This window comes from Varroa destructor, unplaced genomic scaffold (genome assembly GCF_002443255.2).
Source record: "Varroa destructor unplaced genomic scaffold, Vdes_3.0 BEIS01000001.1, whole genome shotgun sequence".
In the NCBI taxonomy this organism is placed as follows: Eukaryota; Metazoa; Arthropoda; class Arachnida; order Mesostigmata; family Varroidae; genus Varroa; species Varroa destructor.
The window spans coordinates 8735428-8758351 of record NW_019211454.1 but is presented as its reverse complement, the minus strand read 5'-3'; the positions used below and the strand labels follow the sequence as shown (position 1 = coordinate 8758351).

General features: G+C 45.2%; 2 long non-coding RNA genes across 4 annotated transcripts in view; one reads left to right on the top strand and one right to left on the bottom strand.

The window, feature by feature from the left end:
* Positions 1–8462, bottom strand: part of LOC111244247 (uncharacterized) — a 33507-nt gene extending 25045 nt beyond the window's left edge. Inside the window, exons 1-2 of one of the 3 annotated variants that reach the window (XR_015322935.1) lie at positions 7677–8462; positions 7082–7263 (exon numbers count right to left, since the gene is read on the bottom strand). This is a non-coding gene — a long non-coding RNA (uncharacterized LOC111244247). Of the gene's footprint in view, positions 1–7081 lie in introns of all 3 variants that reach the window. The other 2 variants (XR_002670817.2, XR_015322936.1) reach the window with 2 other exon arrangements.
* Positions 8463–9827: 1365 nt separating this feature from the next.
* LOC147758213 (uncharacterized) lies at positions 9828–21303 on the top strand. Its single transcript, XR_015322937.1, has 3 exons — positions 9828–18535; positions 18917–18997; positions 19314–21303. It is a non-coding gene; the product is annotated as an uncharacterized LOC147758213 (long non-coding RNA).
* Positions 21304–22924: the final 1621 nt, after the last annotated feature.

Sequence of the window (22924 nt, the reverse complement as noted above, 5' to 3'; positions counted from 1 at the left end):
GTTATTTTCGTGCCCCGCTGTTACCCGTAGCTCTTTCCCCACTAACAAAGCGGCGGTAGCCGTGAGCTTTTTCCATCGTAGTCTGCGTGTTCGTCAGTGATTTTCTCGTTTGTTTAATTACGGCTCGTTGCTTCATCTAGTCCAAAGTACTACTGCAGACATTGTTTTGATAACATACCTGTTGACTTCGCGCCGCCACAGTTAACGCCTTCAGGACTCAGTTCCTTCGGCCAGAACTAGTAGCCTTCCAAACAACAACAATCACAACGTCTCCACTTTCACTCTCGGAGGAGAACAACGACCCAGGTCAACTACAACGGACGCTCTAGGAGCAATAGCGGTGGGACAGCCGCAGCTCCTAGAATGAATAGCAAAATAGCCGGCAAGCGAGGACGTGGCGGCGACAAAAGGGGCAAAACGTGCAACGCCGTGGTACCGGGCCTTGATAACGTTCGACTAGTTGATAGCCAATAATGTTTTACACGTCGGCGATCGACTACGAACGGGACAGCGAACAAACTGTTCAATACTATATACGTTATTATATATATATATATAACAACGTAAACGGCTAATTACAGGGGCCCATGGCAGCCACCGCAGGAAAACTGAGTCGAAAGTTGACTAGCAAGAAAGCTATTGGCTAGGACATACAAGGATAACTCGATTGCGGTAGAAGCTATAGGAAAATATGGGGTGAGTTTCTCATTCGACGAATCGTTGTCCTTAACGTTATGCAGGCTGTGCCGGTATTGTGATGAGAGAATTGCCAGACCTATGTATCGCATTCGACATATGTGACTTATATGAGAATCTATACAGTAGCAGCATGAGTCACTGTAGGCATGATTGAATTACCTAGCTTAACATAGGGCACATAGAGGTGACCTCATTGAAAAATGAACCATTTAAACTCTTGACAACAGTATCGTGTTTCGTGACGCTTAGTGACCATATAGGGTTGTCAAGTAGTGCTCATGAAACAATCAACAGACCTGAAAACACTTTTACTAGAAATGTCACGTTAGCAGCTGTGGGAAGAAGGTCGTTCTCGCTTCATTCACGTAACATACAACTTGATCTCTTTTTTTTTTTCAACTTATTATATCTTGTTCAACCTAATCTATTTGAGCATCGTCTGTGAGCTCATGCCGACTCATTTGATTACCATTGGCTACGGATAACTCACCGTTAAGTACACTTTCACAAAATCCAGTGCTTAATCAACGGGCAAAGAAACAAACTGACGGATGCGGTGATAAGTGCAGTGATAATTAGTAATAACAATTATAATAATCGAGCCTATGTTGTTGGTATAGCCAGCGTCTTGCCCGGCCGCAAGATTCACATTGTAGCGGATTAGATGGCAAACGAAGGCTCATGTACACACTCTTAAACACTCAGGTTCATACTTGCAATAGATAGTTAGTGCCGCTAACTGAAGTTGTGTGAGCGGGTCGTTTCAGATTGTACTGTTGATTATCCATCCACCGACTGAATCAACTTTATGCGATCGCTCGGCGCTTGTAGGGTCCTCGCGCAAGGCCGCGTCTCCTGACTGTGTTGTATATGGGCAATAGCAGCAGCGATAACACAGCCGTTTCTCACTTGGACATACACTCACGTCATTGTGTGCATAGAATATGACACACAGATAGACACGCAGACGGTCCCCGTAGAAATACGGATGGAAGCAAAGACCCAGGTACACACGGGCTTTGACCCACGCAGCCGAATCTGGGGAACGGCGAAATAGTTTCGAGCGCCGATAAAGAAAGTGAAAACGCGACGGGCCAGAACGTGCGTTCAGTCCGTGCGTCGTCTAGCTGGTAGACAAGGTGGAAAGAATATTAAAGAAAAAAAAAATATATATATATATATAGTTTTGAATTCAATGAATGAAATCCGTAGAGTTTCACTGACATCGAATCGATCCTGTAGCGTTGGCTGATGTTGCAAGAGAGCTAAATATCGTGCGAAGTTCCATTGCGCTAAAACTAGTATGTTGGCTTCTACTCTATTAGAGAGTCCGGGAATGATGGAACAGGGCAAAAGAAATCAAGTCATCGTACAAGAATTCTTAACAAGGTTCCTTAACTAGTTCTGTAATGTTAGTCGAGCGCTAAGCGGTGGGCGGTATGAAGCGTACGGTCTATCAAGCCGCTTTATGATATCGGGTAAAAGTTGTTTGTCAGCATGATACCTGTATTAGATATTTTACGTAAGGCAATATCTTGTGTCACAACTAGCAGCAATATACCTCGTAGCTGTCGCTATTCTAGGCAACAGTGCGATAACAGTTTATATATGCCTATAACAGGGACCATCAGCACTTACAGGCATATTATTCGACGGATACAACCAGTGTAAAAGGTTCGCCAGTCACAAAAATCCTCTTCAGGACGTGCGTATCTTAACCACAGCAGTGCGGGCCTCATCATTAAGGCAAAATTCAGATCACATACGACAGTTCACCTATCTTCAACACGCAGGGCAAAAGGCCTGATATATCCTCATGATATACGAGCATGGTACTTTTTACTGCCGAGTTTGCTTCTCCGACGCCTCCAATATCGAACAATTTCTATTAGTGGAAACGATTCCAGACGATGCAAATAAGAAGCATTTAACCACAAGTTTCTATAAGCTTTGTTCAAATCCCAATAATAAGCTGGCTAGCAAACTTGTCACATACATCTGGCAAATGGAAAATATAGATCAGCCAAGTCATCGAAATCGATATTCACCTAATTAAATGGAAATCACAACTAGTAATTAGTCAAAGAGGTCGAAGAGTAACTCACTAATACACACACTTGAAAGAACTTGAAGCAGCTACGCAATTACGCGCGGAGGTACTGTATACATTGCGTAGATCTTGTACATCACTGAAATTCGCTTGCGTACCCGCCTGTCTTTGTGTTCTAGCTTTCATTTGCGACAAACAAAGGAAATCCTTCTCCTGCGAGCAGCCTGATGTATCCTGTCGAGGAATCCGACGTTTGCCGACAAGCCAGTAACACATTAACTGCGACCCACCCCAGCGGTGTGCGATGTAACGGCATACACATCCATGCACACAAATACAGATATACAAACTCACAGCTACATCCACATAAGATATGCACATTCTATGTGTCTGTCAACGGGCGGTGATGACAGGCCATACAGACAGATCGCCTATAGGAGACACACGGAAAGCCGCAGAGCCCTGTCCAGGCGTCTAGACTATTCGGGATCTGTTGTAACCGCGACTCTGTTTGCTGGTTACGATTGAGTTGCCTCTGCTGTGATGCGATTGCCGAAACCTCTGATGCTGTTTGCCTTGCGTCCGTCTTCCAGACGTTTGGCAGGCGGCCGATGGCTTCCAGTTGCCAGAGCTATGGCCGATCCAGAGGCAACAACAGCAGAATCAGTGTTAACTTCATTAAATATCGCTTCCACAGCAAGAAAATGGATCCCCGGCCTCCACTGCAGTCCCGCATTTCTCCCATAGCACCACATCAACGGCAGCCATAACACTTCCAGGGCATTTATCAACTAAAACAAAAATACGTTAGCATGCAACGCTAAATCTAGCCCTTGATACTAGCCTCCACCATATAGCAACGACTGTACGAGACGGTTCCAGTTGTCTAGCAATAGGGGGGCGAACAGGCAGGCGGTCAGCCAGCCGGCGTGTATGGGGAAGGGGAATGAAACATGCAGCGGTGGCCCTGTGTTCTTGGTGCTGTCCCTACCTTCGATGCCCCTACGCGCGCGCCGTTGGACGCTGCCTGACCGTTCGACTGTAGTTTCCGCATGGGAGCTGCCACTCACATGACGGCCAGCAAAGCATAAACCGACTTTGCGCTTCGACTACCCGTAGAAGAGATGCGTGCTTCAGCCCCAGCAGGGTATTCTCCTTTTTAGCTGCCCCAGGGAGTCTAAAATGGGCAGCCTACTTGACTTAATGCTCGCTACTTGAATCGCTTATTGTCCGCTACTGGCTTCGATGAAATGAGGGCGCCAAAAGACGCAAAGGTGAACGGAGAATTGTAGACGAAAATGACGATGGCGGGGACAGTTGCTGCGACAGCAAAATGCCGGGGAAAGGGCCTGAAAAGGGTTCAGCCTGTGGCCAACAGAGTGAAAGCTATCGAGGGGGCTCCCTGGGCGACATTGGTTGTCGTACCGCAGTATGGAAACAAGATTAGAATCAGCACTACGAGAACTACAGCGATCGGCCAATAAACCGAATGGGATAAAACTAGCGAGAACAAGCAGGTCTCTTGATCTGCGCGTGTTCTAAGAAGAAAAAAATCAACCTGATTCGGGGCCTTAATCCACGGCCTTCGGCAACTTCGTTACTAAAATAGTTGAGAAAAAAGGGAGGCCTTTCAGAGCACAACTGGGATAACTGGGATGTGTGAACACAACATATCGATCTATGGGACATAATTTCTAGTAAAACGGAAAAGTACAAGAAGAATACCGATTCCAAAAGCTTTTGGCTATGTCACATCTAGCTTCGGCAGGGGCATCCACTAAGTGAAGAAGAAAAGTCCCTAGCCACCAGGGCGCGCGTATCCACCAGCCGCTAACCGGGAAAGAAAGAAAGGCAGAAGCATTCCCGGATGACGGCACATAAAACACACACACATACGTGCACTGGCAGACGGCCACTGGTTCAAAGACACCCATACCCGTCTCACAGTGATTATTATTCCATTATAGAATATTTATGTATTATCATAGTAGAACAGCAGCACTGGTTCCACAATTTGAGTAGGGGAACGAGCCGGCGAAATCCTTCGCGCCAGGCGATGATCTGGACAGAAACAGCTGGTCAGTGACTGGCCAGGCACCACCTCGGAACAACAACTGTATGATAAGTATTTAATAAGTACTGAGGAACAAATCGAATCGTACGGCCATGAATCGGCTGTCGTCAACAAAGGGGCTCCGAAGACTTTTCGATTACAAACGAACAGCGGTTCACGATGTCGATTAGTCTTCAAGGTGAGGATCGCAACGTCGAGAAGCAAAGCAACAATGGAATAAGGGGCAGCTGCGTTTAACACGTACTTTTCCTCTTCGACTGTATCTCTGAACGCAAGGAAACCGATCTGTCTGCTGAGATGACGACGGAACGCTTGTAAGATCGAGTAATGGGGTAAAGCTTGAACAGTGGGTGAACTACAGCGGATCCGATTGCCTTCACTACAGTTACTTTTGCTGTTTTGATTTTGTTAATTTCTTCATTCTTATTCTTATCAATTCTCTTCTATGGGATGGATAAGATCCGGGAGAGCTTTCGACTGCGGACATATTCGCATTTTATCGTGTCCCCGAACCGATAGTAAAAGCGCACTGTGGTGAAACGCGCCAAAGAAACCGTGTCTTTTACTGGCATTTGACGCAGTTATTCGAATAGCACCGCCAGACACCAGGTTGCTGAAGGCCGTCTGCTGCTACCGCTGCTGCCACCGCCGCTGCCGCCGTACCGGCCTGCCATGGTGGCTAACATATGCCCCACATAGTGCTTGGCGCTCCGCCTTTTCCTCAAGGATATAGATGGAAGACGGAGGGCAGATTGAACTGAAATGGACATGTGGTTAATGAGCAGTATTGAGCCGGTTAAAGTTCCCGGGCACCGAAGTCTGTGAGCGCCAGATGGTGGTAGCAAACATCTTCATAATACGATGTCGACAACAAAAGAACAACGGAGAAGTTATTAATGCTCGGCAATAGTCGCATTTAAACTTTAGCGGGATGGAAGATTTCAGTTTGTACGTATTGAGGGAATGGGGCAGTAAAGCAAAAAAAAAACTTGTAACTTATAAAAGTATGGTAGTTTAGATCACCTTCAAAAAATTTCGGCGGAATACATACGTGCCTTACACTTAAGTGCTGTTTTTAGTAGTTAGCATTTATCAGAGTATGATCTAATTAATCAAGAATCATTTGCAATAATTAACACTTATCACTCTTAGAGGAAATAGTCGTCTACACAAAAATTTCGTCTTCATCGATTACATATAGCAATGCCAGAAAACTCCTGCCTATTATGTTTATGGTGTGAATTGCTCTACTTTTTCCTCCACCTGGAGTTAATTGGTGCTAGAATAATTTACTTTATTTAGAACAATTTATTACTACAGCCATTGGCCAACCAACAGGCTAAAAAAATCACTTGTTTTACAGTCCTTTACTGTGACCTTGAGCGCTCAACACAGTGCCCCCACGTAGGCAACGTGTAGAAACTGATACAACAATATCCAGAAAAAAATTGCCCGAACAAGATTTCATTCCAGCAAAACACATTTCTTCAATCTGCTCTTTCCAAAGACAAATCCACCAAAAGTGATGGTTTATGTCTTCTACCATATACATATATATATATATATATATATATATATATATATATATATATATATATATATAATAGTCACTACTAGAACGTAACATGATTCCGAGTAGTTTAACTCTGTTATAACATTGCTTCTTATCAGTAGCACTGAGATTTGTTGAAATGGGCAGAACCAGCAAATCAATCAGGCACATGAACCAGAGGCAGTCAACAAGTGAAAGTGCGCTGAACTCTGGGCCGACGTTTGATGCGGCCTGCCCAACCCGGCCATCAGGGTATATCGTGACCTCGATGTACCAGCTGCGCTTGCCAGTCAACACTGGTCTTTTCGCTCTTTTGACACATTAACAGCACGAGATTGGCTAGAGACTGATACAGGACTAATCTATCGTAGCTAATGACGTGTCGATGAGCGGCGATCGCTGTTGTAGTACGAAGGACACGAGGAACACTAGTTGAGCTTCCTTTGTTAATAACTGCTTAAGTGGGGGAAATTAAAACTATACTTATAAAATTCAATAGTACGTTATTGTTGGAACACTCTCAAGCGTACTTCAAGAAAAGCATCTTTGACGAGACCGCTGCAAACGCTGTACGTTTTGATTTAGTTAAATGTTGCTTTTGACAGGAAAACGATCCATATCTCGTGTGTTACGCGCGAATGATAGATAGTTCGTATAGGGAACCGAGATTACTTGTTATTTGTTTTTGTGAAGTTATCATACTCACGGTCTCAGCAGTGCGGGTGTGATGAACACGACTTCGACTGATTCACGGATACATAGTTATATCTAATTATTTCTACGGTGGTACAGTGCTGCAATGACTGGGGCAAGGTTCTAGGGTGCCGACCTCTTCACGCTAACAGCTACGGAGCTGTCTCGGATGAGTTCCATCGCCGAGTTTCCCAGCTGACATCCATAGAGTTAAAAGAACATAGCTACGTAACTATTGATATCCAGCGTGTTCAACAATGGCAATACACATGAGTTACGCATCTGTGCGTTTGCAGTACGAGTCAGCGTGCGTGGCTTTACTTCGTTCAATAAATAATTCAGTTGTATTTATGATGGCTTTTGTCATTTGCTTCTCGTTGAAGATACAAGAGCGGCCCTCACGCATTCGTTGGATGTGGTTAGAAAGATAGTACCTTGATTTTAGATTCATCAGGGAACATGAGCACGAGTCGACAAGGCTCGTTTTTAGCACTACACACAATGCGCACAAGGACACAATGGGGCAGCAAAAAACAATAATTTAATTTTTTCCTAGCGTCAATCGTGAACGTACACTAGCTAATAATACTAGAAAGCCGATTTACAACCTCACGCATTTTGCAGATTCCGGCTGATGACTAGTAGTAACCTTCCCTGGTCAGTTTCATAGCGGCACCGGCTGTCATACGTGAATTATATTTTCGACCAATATCTTGGTGGAAGCAACTCCGTGGAGGAGCTCTCGTAGATGAGCAAAGCTGCCTTTTTCTTGTCACGAAGATACACAGGCAGCGGCCAGCGAGATCAGGCCAGGCCGAGAGAGGATGTATTCAGCAACAGCAACAAAAACCTGTTGATCCGCGAGTGTCTTCCGATCTCTGCGTATCCTACTGAACGCGCGCTCTACGGCGTCCGGCCTACCATTCAAGAGCTCAATGCACAACTCGTCTCATTACAATACTCATAGGTTTTCTATTCCGGGGTGAAAGCTTTAAGTCTCTTCCATTTTCATCAATGTCACCATCATCATGACCATCATCACTTCCTTACTGAAAGGGACACACTCACACAGGCACACCGAGAGAATTCCTTCCTTGCTCATACCGATTCCAGTCTCGACGCTGTTCCATGTCGAAAGTTGAAAACAAGCGCCGGTCGTCAGCAATAAACGAATGATGGAAATCGATGATTTATTTTCGCTCATACGGCGGCTACCTTTTCCACGAGCCATTTTTGAAATTTCATTCTACAACAAGCATAGCGACGACGACGACGACGACGACGCCGACGACGACGGCGACGGCGACGACGACGATGACGACGACGACGACGACGACGCCAATGAGTAGAAATAATAATCCAGTCGTGGTCAAATTTGAAACCTTTATATCGCTACGTCTTCTCCATGACGCGGGTTGCACACACTGTCCGCTTCCATATTCTTCAGTTCTTCTCTATACGAGCACCGTCACTCGTATCCATGCTGACGCTGTGTTGTCGCCGCTGCAGTTGGTGCAATTGCGCTGCTGTTACTGCTTGAGAATAAAGCAAACGAAGCCCGAATCGTCTATACAAACCAGTGCAGCTGGCCTAGCGAACGAAACCGGTCTAGCCACAAACAGGAAGGTTCGCTTTGCTCGGCCGCGTTCGTTATCCCACTTTTCTGATTGGGTTTTTCTCCCGATCGGTGCGTGCTTCAGCCCGCCTGCCTCCCCGACGCTGACGGCTGTTGTGTTCGGGAAAACCATCGCGTTCCCGACGAAGATGGGGACTGCACGTCTCGATCACCGCCAATGACGACAAAGTAACAATTGGCTTCTTCGAGAGTGACTATCGTAGCGCAGCAGTGACTCGACAGTGCTGGGCTGATTCGTTGGCCGTTAGCACATTGCTTGGCTGCTATGGAAGTATCGTTCTGTTCTACTACAGATAACAGCTACGACTGACGCTAGCACAGTCACTATTACAACTGCTATGTGCGATCGCCGGCCGTCTCGCTGTCGACGACCGACCAGCGCCGCCTCCTCACCGAACTGAGCGAGTAACGCGCCGAACTAAACATTCGAACGTGAACTGAACCGGCGGTTGTAGCGGCGACGACCGCGGTACCCAAACAATAGCTACAGTCATAACAGTCTCCTCACAAAAACAAACGCCCGATGCCTAAAGACGCACACAAAGGAACACACGGACAGATACACGGACGCGGCGACATTCGTACGGCAACGACACGCCACGACTATGCAAGCAATTACGCACTGTTAAACCACCCGCGGCAGCAGCATCGTCAACAGCTGTTTGCTGTTGCTGTTATCGCCTGCTACGATGCTGCTGCTGCTGCTGCTGTGGCAGATCTCCTGCTTAGTTCCTTGTTTCGGATGGCGGCGATAACAACAGCATCAGCATCGAGTGGCTACCTACAGCAGAGTAACAATAGCTAACGGCCAAGCAGCATCTGTGGCGTAGATGGCTCTGTTAGGTCTGCGACAACTGTAGTAAAGCCGCCCTAAGAACTGCCTGTTATGCTGCGGCTTCTTTTTCCATCTGCGCTGCGACTACTGCTATGACACTCAGCGGCCAGAGGAACATTCTCCAGCGGCGACAGCAGATGCAGCAGCTGCTGCAGCAGCAACCGCGGACAACTCCTGCCGCGCCAACGCGCGGCCGCGTGTAGCTGCGAAGCAGACGCTTGAACGTTGCTTGTTCTTACACCAACAACAACAGCCAGCGTAACACTTTCTCCGCAGCGCTACGGCTGCTGCTGCTGCTGCTGCTGCTACTCCACAGGCGTTTACCGGTATTGTCACAACGGCAGGGCAAACGATTATTTTTCTATCAGCCGACAGAACATAACGTGCATGGGCAATGTTTCTTACGTCACTCGGCAACGAGCAGACTATCCGTTTATAAGTGTGCGTGTGTGTGTGTGTGTGTGTGTGTAATTGTAACTTGTGCTTCGCTATCGGATCCACAGTAGAGTTGAAGGATGAACCGTGAAGTAGTAACTGTGGCAAAAACGTCACTGCTTCTAACGGAGGGATCTAGAAAGCGGAGAAAAAAGCCAGATCGTCGCTAGCAGCGGGCCGATTTGCCAGAAGTAGAAAGTGGTGCTAGCGATAGGAGCGTGCGGGAAAGTGAAAAAAATTGTGGAAAGAAGGAAGTCTCCAACAGCCGCTCCACGCGGGCCACACAGCACGGCGATGCAGATCTAATGAAAGATCATTTTTCCGCCATAATAAGGGGAAATAGATTGCAATACTCATACTCGCGGCGATCCGTGCTGCTGACAGAAGGAACGAGGGCGAGGGAGCGTGGAGGACGCAACGAGCCGCGATGCTGCGGTCCCAGACCGGGAAAACAGAGCCTATGAATTCATTACTAGCAATGCTTGATAGCACCGAACTTCGTTCATCGTAATGCAATGGCAGCATCACAGGAACAGCTCACCTACCAAGGTTAAGTCGTCTAGGTTCGAAACCGGGAGTACACGCCAAGTTTATTTCGTACTGGTGGCAGATGCGGACGTTGAGATCCACGTACGCTTATACTAATACCACTAAAATACACATTCAACCGTGAAGGAAATCGGTTATTCGTTTGATGGCAGAAACTGCAACTAGAAGCACCAGGAAAATAACCACCCACCCACCCCATCCCCCTCCCCTTCTTCTTTTTTTTACTTTTGTAGATGACTTGTGGAATCTCAGCGCCGCCGTATCGTTTCGTGGGCTCACGATAATTTGTCGTGATTTGTAGGAAACAAAATGATAGATAACGTTGCTTAATTAGCGGAACAGATTGTGGTGATTCTTCAAGGTTGACTTTGATTAGTTGGGGCGACAGGCAAGCTAGAAGAAGCTGCTCGAATTCGCCGGTATTTGAATTACTGAAAAGGTCGTGGATCTGTCTATGAATTAGCGAGAACGTCCCCACACGTTTGATCATACTTCGGCAATCGTTTTAACTGAAGGGGAACTTGAGAGAAGGGAATCAGTCTTTTTGATGATATGAGTTTGTTGGATATTTTGCCTGTTGATTTCAGTACTAATGACGGAATATTCGTAACATCGGGGTTGAAAGAGCTTGTTATTTATTGTTATAAAACAGTGAGTTCGATGAGACGCCCTTCGCTTAAATAGACCAACTGAGTTTAAAATTACATTTTCATACATATATTTTTTAACCGTCAGATGCTTTTCACAATGCGCAGTTTTTGAATGTTTAAATAACATTATCATGTTGCCGTAAAGTCGCAGCCAAGGAGCAAGCACGAACAAAATGTGGATTTGGAGATGTAAAAAGACCATACAAATAGAGCTTTATTTCGCTTTATCCTCAACAAGCGCTAATCGGTAATAGTCTTTCAGAATCAGAAAGTATAAAAACATTATATTAATAAATACGAAATTTTCCAACAAAATTTCGTAAAGAAATTGAAAAGTACTATCTGAACACATCCCTTGTAACGTACGCCTTTCTTCCTGCGTTCAACCGCGCTAACGTTACAGATATTCTTGCAAGAACCAAGGAATAAACCTAAGATATTCTACTGCGTAGTCCTTCATCTCTAGCGGGATTCCATGTACGATTCACAATCAGCCCGTGACCTGCTGTGTGATCGCGCTGTTGTTGTCGTTGTTTGAGAGGTTCGTGAGCATGCCGAAGTCTCCTCTATAGATTTCAGCAACTTCACACAGCCGCAACAGCCGTCGACAATCGGCCGGCTGCCACCGGAGAGTTAAGAGCTCTCGGAGAAGGAGAGGAAGAAGGAACGCCGCGTCCCTTTTGGCGTCACTGATGCTCCTCTTTGGGTTGCTCCGCTAGCAGCCTGCAGCATTGGCATCAGCTTCGAACCGGTGCTCCGCGGAGCTTCACGAAGTCGTAACTAGGCACAACAGTACCAACAGTGGGAGCACTACCAGGCAGAACCATGACGACGACAAAGACGCCATGGGATCGAGGGTCGAGACGAACCCCCGGCCGCGCAGGGGGTAGGGGATTAGACTGGGGGGTTTGGCTCAACCGGCTTCGTTTCGCGGACGGACAGTGAGCGCTAGGTTGAACTCCTGGAGCTGACTGCCTTCTTTCCTAACCCGGTTTTGCTCGGTACGGGCTGGATGGAGCGCTGGAGCACCCCTGTAGCCTGTTTGTTGCCTGCATTGGTGGGAAAACTTCGACTATAGGCATTGAAAGCACCACTCGCTAACAGAGAAGTTTGGAGCCGGCTTCTTTGCTGCAGCGGTTTGGGTGCTGCGGGATGGCTGACTGGCCGTGGTGTCGATCCGTCGGTGGGGTGTTGGGAAACAGAACCAAAAGTTCTGACTGCACCATTTCAACCAGTAATGAAAGCATGAAAGCCATGCGCGTAGTGTGACTTGAGGGGCTACGCAGCGCAGCCCTCTGCTACGAGCGTAGCTACTTGAAGCGCAAGAACGGCTAAAATTACTGCCGACATTAAGAATAGCCGATATATTGTCTTAGCGTATGATTATACCATTTCCGTATTTCGACGTAGGATTCAGTAGTAGACTTCGAAGCTTACTTCTGTAAAAATAAAGCTTTATTTAGGTCTATCAAATAATACCAGTTACACCATGGACGCGACTGTAGGCAGTAGGTGAAGTAAATCGGGATTATCTCTCTCAGACTCGAAAAAAGTGTGAACGTTTACGATCTGAATTTCAGAAAAGAAACACGTATCTGTAACTATAATTCTCAGTTGTCCTTTATACAACAGACCTCGGTACCACCGTTGTAGCGCTACTTCAAGAACCTGTCACAACGGGGAAGGTGCAGTACGAACTATCTATAGGAATAGGGGAGACGAAAGGGGATTTATGATTCTATTAGTCGGCCTTTCTATTGTTACTCGGTTTTTTTTTGGAGAACTGAAAACTGTGTCCACGCCTTGATTCGAACCTAAAGCACTTTCTTGTCCTTATCTTTAGTAAGCAAGCACACTTTATTTACAGAAACATCCAAACTTAGAAGTGCATGTCAATATTTTATAAACAATACCCGGACCTTATTTAGTGTATACGGAAAATGATGGTTTGAAAATTTAGACGCCGTCTGGAACCGTGGCGTGAGATAGTTGATAGATAATGCCAACCTTACCTTAGAATAAAAATAAGCTTAAAAGCCGTTCAGGCAAAAAAAACCACGGAGCTTTCTACCCATTTCAAAACTTGTCAGACTTGATATGTGGATCGTGTCGGGCGCCTTCCTACATATTATAAACATTGAAGATCGCCAGATAAGTTTACTCGAAGCAAAAATTTCTTCACTTGGATAAATCTCCGACAAGCATTTACACTGTTTATGTTGGACTCGCGTTAGTACATTACTATTAGATCTATTTCGAAAATCTTCAACATAGTAGCAACTTCCTTCCTGTTTAATAAGCAAGTAGAACGATCGCTTACCTCTGCCAGATGACTGTGATCTGACCCCAAACTGACGCCTAGCTTCCAACAAATTTCACAAGAGGCAATCGACGCCGTTGCATCCACAAGACTTCGTATTGCACAACTTCATCTGCCTGACGGCTCGCCTCACAAACACTTGACGCTTCATCGCTTGTGATAACTAAAACTTGTTTTCCAGTCGAATAAAACAAAGCTGCACGTTTTCTTCATTCCCTAAACAAGACTGCCTGTTAGATGACACAATTTGTACGTGTATGTAATATTTGTTCAAACCCATCATCCTGCGATGCGCATCCTTCAGCTCATGGCGCCACTTCTAAGGGTTGCCATCACTTGACTATGCAGTGACATAGAATCTCCATTTACTTTTTAACTGTTTTAACACGTGTGTGTAGAAGCGACCACTGCTTTATCAATTGGGCAACTGCTCTAACCAGCCGGTCGAACTTGCCCGTTCGCTGGGCAGATTCTGGAGAGGGCAGTTCGGCAGGTAGAATTGCGGAGCGACACTTTATTGCCGATGATCCGTGCCTATGGAGACGGGCTTTGCAAACTTCGCAACCAGAACGAGCTCCCGAAATAGCGCGAGGGAGAGAGCGAGAGAGAGAGCAAAGCGGGCGGGCGGGAATCGGTCAAGGTGCATCGCTCATGGCTTCGGTCATTCCTACAGCTCCAAGACGGAGCTATCAGCGCCGCACCAACAGCCAGCAGTAGCGCCATTATTTTGATGGAGATTGGTGGAGAGGTAGCAGCGCGTTATCGAAGGAACTCGCTGGACTCAGGCCTCCTCCCGAGCGAAGCCGAGCTAAAGCGAAATCCACCGACTCGTACAACCTCAGAGACCAATCCCTGCCTGCCCGCACACACACCCACTACAATAGACTATCACGGGGAAGTCTGGATTCACATTTGAAAGAAGACTGTGATGATGATGATGATTGCTATGATGAAGGCGATGGTGTTATTGGTGATGATAATGATGATGATTCTGGTTGTCCTGGCGAGGCAGGCAGCCAAGAGGAAGGCGATGGATTCTGTTCTTGCTGTTACATCGGCCGACCGTGCAGCAAATTCGGTATCGACCGCCACCCAGAGCCACGACCCAGCCGTCGGCTCGAAGCTCGCCTTGAGTCGCGCACAGTAACGGCGGCGGCAGCAGCGGTAGCAGCAACAAGCTTTTAGCCGCAACATTCAACTTCAGCGAACTTCAACTCTTGGTCCACAACATTCACCTGGTTCACTACTGCTGATAGTACTACTTTTCGAGAGACTCAGTCACAGTTTGAGGTGGGGTGGGCTAAGATAAAGCAACCCCCGAAGCATCCGTAGTAGCATGAGTAGGGGGAGATCGTCGGGAGACGAACTGTTGCTACTGCTATTGGCGCGGCCAGAAAACGATGAAGCGTAAAGGCAGCGAAAGAGCCACATCGCCACTAATTTCGGCTTCAGCTCCGCACTGAGCGCATCACTAGGACAACCGCGAAAAGCGAACAAACCGAGCCAGCAGAAAAGTGTATCTGCTAGCCCTCCTTTCCGTTCGGCCTAAACTTGCTCTATGTAGGAGCTGCTACAACCATCGCGACTATAACAACTACTACGACCATTGCTGCTGGCCGAAGTACGCGAAGCAGTAGTGTACACAGAATAAAGGGCGGTGAAGACAAGAAGAGGTGAGCGATCTGTCAGCCAGCAAAGGAGGAGCTATTCGACGCCTGGAGTCCTTCTCTCCCCGCCCAACTACTTCGTCTGCGTCAGCAGCCGACTACGGAGAAGAATCAAAGCCAGGGCGAACCGGACTGGCGTACCAGCTCCCAATAAGTAGGCACTTTGGCAGTCTTCCTCCCCTACGTTTGTCGTTTCTTTCTCCATTTTCTTCTTATTTTTTTCTCGGTGCAATCGCCCTCAGTCGTTTTTCTCATGTCTTGTTGTGGGTACGCCGCTGCTACTACTTCTAAGGATCTTCATTTCTTTCGTGCCGTTCCCCATGAGGAGCATGAGGAAAGCCAATGTTGGCTGTAGTCTCGCTATAGTAGTTTTGTTGCTTATGCAGCCTTCACTCCTCGACGGTTCTGTACGAACGAACGAGGGGAATTCGAGAGGAGACACCAGGCCGACGGTCGGATCGACTGACAGCCGTAACGCCGCGAACCAGAGCAGAGAAACAAGAGTCGACTGGAATCGCTGGAGAAATCTCTCATCTCCTCAAAGGGACGCAATACGTTGAGGTTTCGCCTATGGTTCTTCTGCTGCCCCACTTGCTTATCCTTTGAAGAACACAAAACGCAGCGGACGCAGGCACAGGCTCCGTTCAACGTACACTCATACACATACGCACAGGAACACATCGACATACATACAGAGACGTATAGGGCTTTGTGCTATGCATGCACAGCCACTATGAGTCGGGCAGCCTTAGATGGGCTACTAGCAGGTAGGCAGGCAGCGGGAAGGTAGGTAGGTATTCATCCAGTTGTTGCCGTCGACGATGTTGCTGGGATACGCTGCGCGGAGTGAGCTCTCGGAGTAAGAAAAGCCAGCCGGGTGGAGCTGCGCCTTAGCTCAACCAGAAAGGGAGGAGACGATGCCGAAGCCGATGCCACTCCGGGGGATTGAAGCTGGGAGCAGAAGCGAGCGCGAACGAACGCTAGCGCTTACACATAAATGCAGCTAGTCAGAAGCGCCCCGGGGGGACTGGTGATGAAGGCAGCGGCAGTGAAAAGGGGGAAGAACCCAAGTACCAGCACCGGTTAAACAGCAATCGGAACAGCGACGGTCGGAGCCATCGGCCACTAGAAGCCAGCCGAGCCATCAGCTCAAGGAAAGGAACCGCTGTCGACCGAATCCGAATCCATCGGAATCACTTGCTGCTCCGAAATAGCAGCCGAAGCAACATCAAACAGCAGGCACAGAGCTGACGACGATGAAGTGAGTGCTCCATAGTCCATTGTGGCATATGTGTAGGCATCTCCACCAGCCGGCCTCCAGCAGTGGTAGCGCCGGCAGCAGAAGGCTTCACCAGAGGGAGCTGTTTGGTTGGCTGGTGGTTGAACGCCGCCAGGACATAACAACTCCAAACGGACGAAAAGGACGGGGAGGAGAAAGAGCAAAAGCTACAGCAGAATTGGAGAAGCGGAGAAACATCGGAGTGTCAGGGCTCCAGGAAGGCGTCTGTCGGTCTGGGGGAAGGGTTTCTATCGGGGGTTTGAGGCCGGATAAGGCTGATGGAGGAATGGGCGATAAGCTTGGCTGAAGACGGTCATGAACACGATGAATTCTCTGCCGTCAGCCAGCAGCAGAGGGACTGGCTCTATATCGGTAGGCTCAGGGAACAACGACGACGCCACAAAGAACGCAGAATGGAGGACCGCGTTGTGTCGTGGTGAACGAGGACGAATTTTGTTAGCGGATAGTATTATATATAGAGAAAAAAGAAAACAGGACAAGTCTGACAAACACTGGCGAGCCAGAATGAACCCAAGGGGGAATTATTTGCCGGTGGAGCCCTCCGACGAGCGACTTCGGCGATGGCTGCTTGGGGAATATGGGACAAAAAAGTTAGAGAACCAAATTATGTGAGAAGCAGAAGCCATCTGTACGTTGGGGGATGGCTGCGATCGGATGATGTTCAAAGGAAAGGGCACCACATGAAGTGAATTTAAGGAAGACATGTGGTCTGGTTGCGGAGACATTTCAACATGGGAGCCTCCCCTTTCAAATACGATAGCTACAAAGAAAAATCAGAAAACATCCTCTACGCGACGACAATGTAAACATGCGTTAATTGGAAAAGTTACGAGCCAGTGTCTGCACGGTGTTTCTTGATGAACAGATGATATTCCTGCTGAACATACATGGAACAGCATGAGTTTTTATGTAAAACATACTGTACAAAGTTAAAACTCCTATAGCCTGGAATTGCACCGTAGTCTCGATTTTTTGAAACGCAGGATTGACAGGTTTCCAAACAGACCGCGACTGCAGTCTTGGGAACGTGTCATCTCCCGCAATAGAAAAAGACGTTGCACGTCTATATGATATACTAGAATTATTAGCCAGTTCTTGACGAGCTGAAATGGTCGGATCGGACCGCGTCAACATCAGTGGACACCAGACGCACTACTGAGTTCTTCATCGCAACGCGCTCTATCAAATCGTCAACCCCACTTACGAGATTCCCGATGCATCAGGATATCTAAGCTCGTCTCAGTATTGTGTAAATGATATACACTTAATTGAAAAGACATTGCCTATATACATAAAAAAGACCTCTTTCGTACAACATTTACTAATATGTATGTTATAACAATCGTTAATGAAATGAATGGAATGATCTATTGAGAGATCGGCCGAAGCCGGTTTCATCCTTTTGTTTAAGTACTCGTCTGTGGTTAAATTTCAACAATATTCAATACAAAACAAAGACAGAAACTAAGAAAGTGGTGTTTCCTATAATTTACATTGCATGCTACGTTATTATCAGCGTCGCGTTTTTCTCGTACGTTACATTGTTTAATATATATAAGATATGAGACTCCCTTTAGGTTCGTGGATGACATACAAATAAAAATGTCAGCTTTATCCCATGATAGAAGGACCCTTTTTGGCCTAATACCAATTATATTCAAAATTTATACGCATATTATATTAGTAGTACGTCAAACATTAAACCCACAACTAGCCCCATTAGTTTCAACATACCCTTATCATTTTGATGCTAATAATATGCAACAGCATCTGTTTCCAGTGTTTTTCAATTAAGTACACCTTGACTACTTTCTTCCCAGACCTAGAATTGGATTGCTATGTGGACAGTTAGCATTGCACGACATAACTGGGAAAGTCGAGTCAGAAAGGTGCCCAGAGTTGAAGCCGACCAACAAACCAAGCTGCACCTTCCCTCTGGGCTGCCAGGGCCGCAGAAATAGACCGCCATGCTTCTATCTCGAAAGCTCGAAGATGCGGATTTTGAGCGCAATGTAATGGACGGCACCATAAAATAGTGCCAGACACAGCGAACGGATTCCAAGCGGGTATCCACGGTATCTTTCTAAATTTTCGCACAATCAACAAAACACAGTCAGTTCGACGCGGTCTAGTAATTGTTTGTAATTCGTAAATAAAAATATATCATATTAGGCAGACAGAGTGGTGGCAGACAGAACTATAGAAGTTGATGCTCTAGCAGGATTTTGTCCAAAAAGACTCAAGCGAATACGTTAGACATGGCCACCTAAATCCGATACCCAATAGCCGATTGCTCTCACGGTTCAACTCAATTTGATGCAAATCAATTTACTGCCAAGCATTTCGTAACTCACAATGTCAAATTAACCAATTGCTTATCATACGATGATAGGAAAGTTTTTTGTTTTTATTCTTTTTTCATTAGTAACAATAACAACAAGAGTTTATTTTGATAGGAATACTCAGTCTCCAGTTGGGATTATCTGTGTTCCGTCGTTCCAAGTATACGCAGCAAATGGCTTGACCTAAAAATGCAGGTCGGTCAAAGTTCATCGTGAATATATTTAGTAAAATCATCTGTAACTGCCAAACTTTTCGCAAGTTAGGGTAACACAATTCTGTCTTACCCAGGTTAATTGTCACATAGGTTAATTGAACAATGCACTCAATCTTTCTGCAGCACAGCGCAGACTGTAAGCTAATAGACCGGTGAAAAATAAAAGATACTAATAGTGTTCTTTAATAACAGCTTAATAACATAGCTTAATAACAGTGTGCAAAACAGACGATTTTAATACATATACAACATTAGTGATATTGATTAGTAATATTGAAAGGATGTCGACTTTGCAGGCAGGATCTGGTCACTAGATTGAAGCACTGCTTCTTCGAATTAGTGGGGCCACAAAGATGATCTCTGACGGTCGTTTGCTGGAGAGTTCCGAAATATGAACCTTCGTTGCTTCAGGACGTCTCAGACTTAAACTGTACAATGAAAATGCTCCACTTCAGATCTGGATCAGAAGGACAAACAATTATGTCAAGGGCTCAAGTATCTCAGCAACTGAGTCTGGACCAAACTCATGGTTTCTATATATTCCAATAGCAATAATAACGAATTGTAAAACTGAGAAATAGCGCCTCGTTACTCGAGTGTACCAAATACAGAGTTTGTAGCAAAGGCGAGAACGTAGTTACGAATGATCTTGTGATTGTTACAATTGTAATTAGGAGATATCCTCTACATAAGACTCCTGGAGTATTAACTGCGGCTATATCCCTTCTAACTCATTTGTTCTGCAATACCGTCGTAGTTGTAACGCTTTAACGACTACTGAAATTTGAATTTAATGAAGGGTCTCGGAGCTCGAAAGGCTAAACCTTCGGCTGATGAGAAAGAACTCACCATTTGGCAAGGTAGAACTTAACTGGAGTAGAAAGTTTCAAAATAGAATGTCCTCTTCAAGCCAAAATGAACTGTAGGCATTCCATTGTTTTGGGATCCTATTCAACTAGTACATGTAGCTTTCTATGTTGTACTTTTATTATGGTCGGAAAAATCCTCAATTGTCATATCTCGAAGAATACTGAATAAGACAGAAATGAGAGATTCTTGATCAGGTAAACAGACTTCTCTTAAAATAGCAAGGAATAAGACGGGCTATGTTGAAAAGGTTAACAGGTTTGCACGAAGAAGCAAAAACAGCGGGTATCATCCGTTCAAGTAGTAATTAATCGCTCAAGCAACGGCAACCGACGATAAAAACGGGGCGTGCCGTACCTGCTTATGTTGCCTCATATCGAGATCGCCGGCGGAACGACAATGTGTCACATCCGGTTCGACCACCTCATCGAACGGATTGCGCCCGTAACTGTGATCTCCTTTATATACCCTATAACTCTTTTCCTCAACTGTTAGCCACTCCATATCTCTTGAAAATTGACAAACCAGTTTTTGCCGTATCTCAGCTTGATCTAGCATAGAAAAGCTTTTAACATAAGCACCGATGAACATACAAGGATGTTCCATCTCGATTAAGTCGCGTCAGAAATTCGAAACGGGAGCGTACCCCACTTAGCTTGTACTAGGAATTAGATTCCCTACTACTAGAAAAAGAATCCATACAATGTTAATTATTGTTTTACTTTAAATTTTGGCAATAAATTGCTTTTTTGTGAAAGGTATTCGATTCTGCAAAATCAGAAAAAATCGTCTTTCATTTTGTATTCAAGTTTCTTTTTTAGCACTATCAGTTTCTACAGCTTTATGTTAGTACTGCTTGCCCTCATTAACACCAGCTGCCAATTTGCCCTAATTAGTGAACATATGTCAGCATAGAGACTATTGCTTTGTTGAGTTTGTGAACGAATATGATTTTTCTGTATTTCAATAACAGTAGATTTTCGAATAGATCTTAAATGTTGCTTAAATAATAGACAAAGTATTTATTGTAACGGTTGCCGTTTTAACATGACCGCGCAGCCAACAAGTGATCAGATCCTTATAAACAATCTCTATTATGTATTGGTGCATTGATGCACATGCTGGCATGTGCGCTCAACACAAAACCAGGTGGCGCTGCCAGCAGTAGCTAAAGCAAAGATTCGAACAAATGGCGCCCTAACTTACTATCACGAACTATCTGCTAACTCGACCTGAGGATAAATTATTTGGATTTTGATAAATGATTTTGTGAGTTATGTATGTATATTTGAGCTAAAAAGAAAGTATGAAATATACAATGACGCGCAACTTTATTATAGCATTGGAAGCATCGACCAAATATTATCAACAACGAACGCAACGTTACTTTTTGGTGGCAGATGACTGACTGCTATTAGTTCTCGGTGAAGTTCAATCAGGGGAATAAGCGAACTTGGAGAAGATAATGACGTGTGCCGCACGACGCGTGTAATTAAATATAAAAAACAAATTCAAAGTAGATTCCTTTTTTAGAATTGTTTTCAAGTAAGTCTCTCTTTGAATAAAAGACGCTTTTTATTAGCCAGTGATGTAGACATGTTTTTGACATTTATTGGTAACTAATTATAGAAGCGAAACAATACACCGACATGAAACGAAATATTTCTGACTTTTGACAGAGCTGAAGTCATAATTACCATTTTGTCTTTACCATTTGATCTTTCGGAGGCTTACGCTACTTAAGAAGAAGTAGCTTAAAGTATATAATTTTCGCCGATGTGTCCAAGGTGTGCCTTTACATATGGTGAGCGGCCGAAGGAGATTAAAATCATAAGTCTCCATGATCTGTAAAAATATTTCCAGCACACCTAAGCCAATTTTCGTAAAAGCGCAGAAATCTGAGCAGTACTTAGTACTGTCTCAATAGGTAGGGGCGGAATCTGGTATTAGAGGTTAGGTGACTTACCACCATAAAAATATTACTACAATGATTCGGTCAAGCTCAGTAAAACTGAAACACACAGAAGTAAAGTGTTCCATGATAGAATCAATCCAATTGGAATTCGCATTACCGAAAAAGGGCAATAATCTCTAGCAAAAACTCAGTTAAACGGTTATCTTTTGTTTTTGTAGAAACATTGTATAGGCAAGGTCGAAAATTGTTGACTTTTGAATTCCTAAAAAAAGTAGGTATAGAAAACCTTCGAGTCAGGGAAAAAGAATTAGCAGACCAGTCATCGCATTGCGACATATGCATACATTTACTATGCGTAAGTAAAAGCGTTTAGAGAACCTGTACTGAAACATGTATTAAATTGAGAGCCTAAGAAAGGCCTGAATTAATTTCTTCCTATCATGGACCGCTTCTGCAATTGACAGAAGATTTGGGAATCATTCCGACAAAATAGCAAAAAACAACATTGGGTTAGTGGAGCGGTATCAATGCCAGCGTTTTATCAGCGACTTCAAGGCTTTTACAATGCTATCTGCAGGTTGCCGATTGGTGCTCCGATAATAAGTTAACAATAGGGCCTATTCTTGCAGGGTCAATAATAGGCTAGTAAAAGGCCAACATGGAGTGGGAGAGCCGTCAACGAAGTTCGTATTAGTTTCATTTTGAGGGTAAGTTGCCTTTCTTGGAAATTCAAGAATGTACTATTACTGTTACGGAAAAATGTACTATTTTTAGCTGCTAAATCTCGTTAGACCATTTACAATGGGACTTGGCTGCGCAATCATTTTGTTCAGTTCAATTTCGGGCGCTTCCTCTTTAGGCGATCAACATCTTTTTGTGAACATAATTTCACTGACGGACGATCCCCTGCATTTGTCGAATTTACACTACCATGATTAACTGGAAAATTAAAATTTTTCAATATGTTCTTCTTAATCAGTTATATATGCAGTGTGAGACAGTACAACATGGAAACGGATGAAGTGGGAATCAATGCGACGCCGAGCGGAAGTTCTGAAATTAGCTCCGATTTTAGAGGCAGCTTCAACGTCACGTCCCTTACGCATCAGCTTTGGACACCTTTTC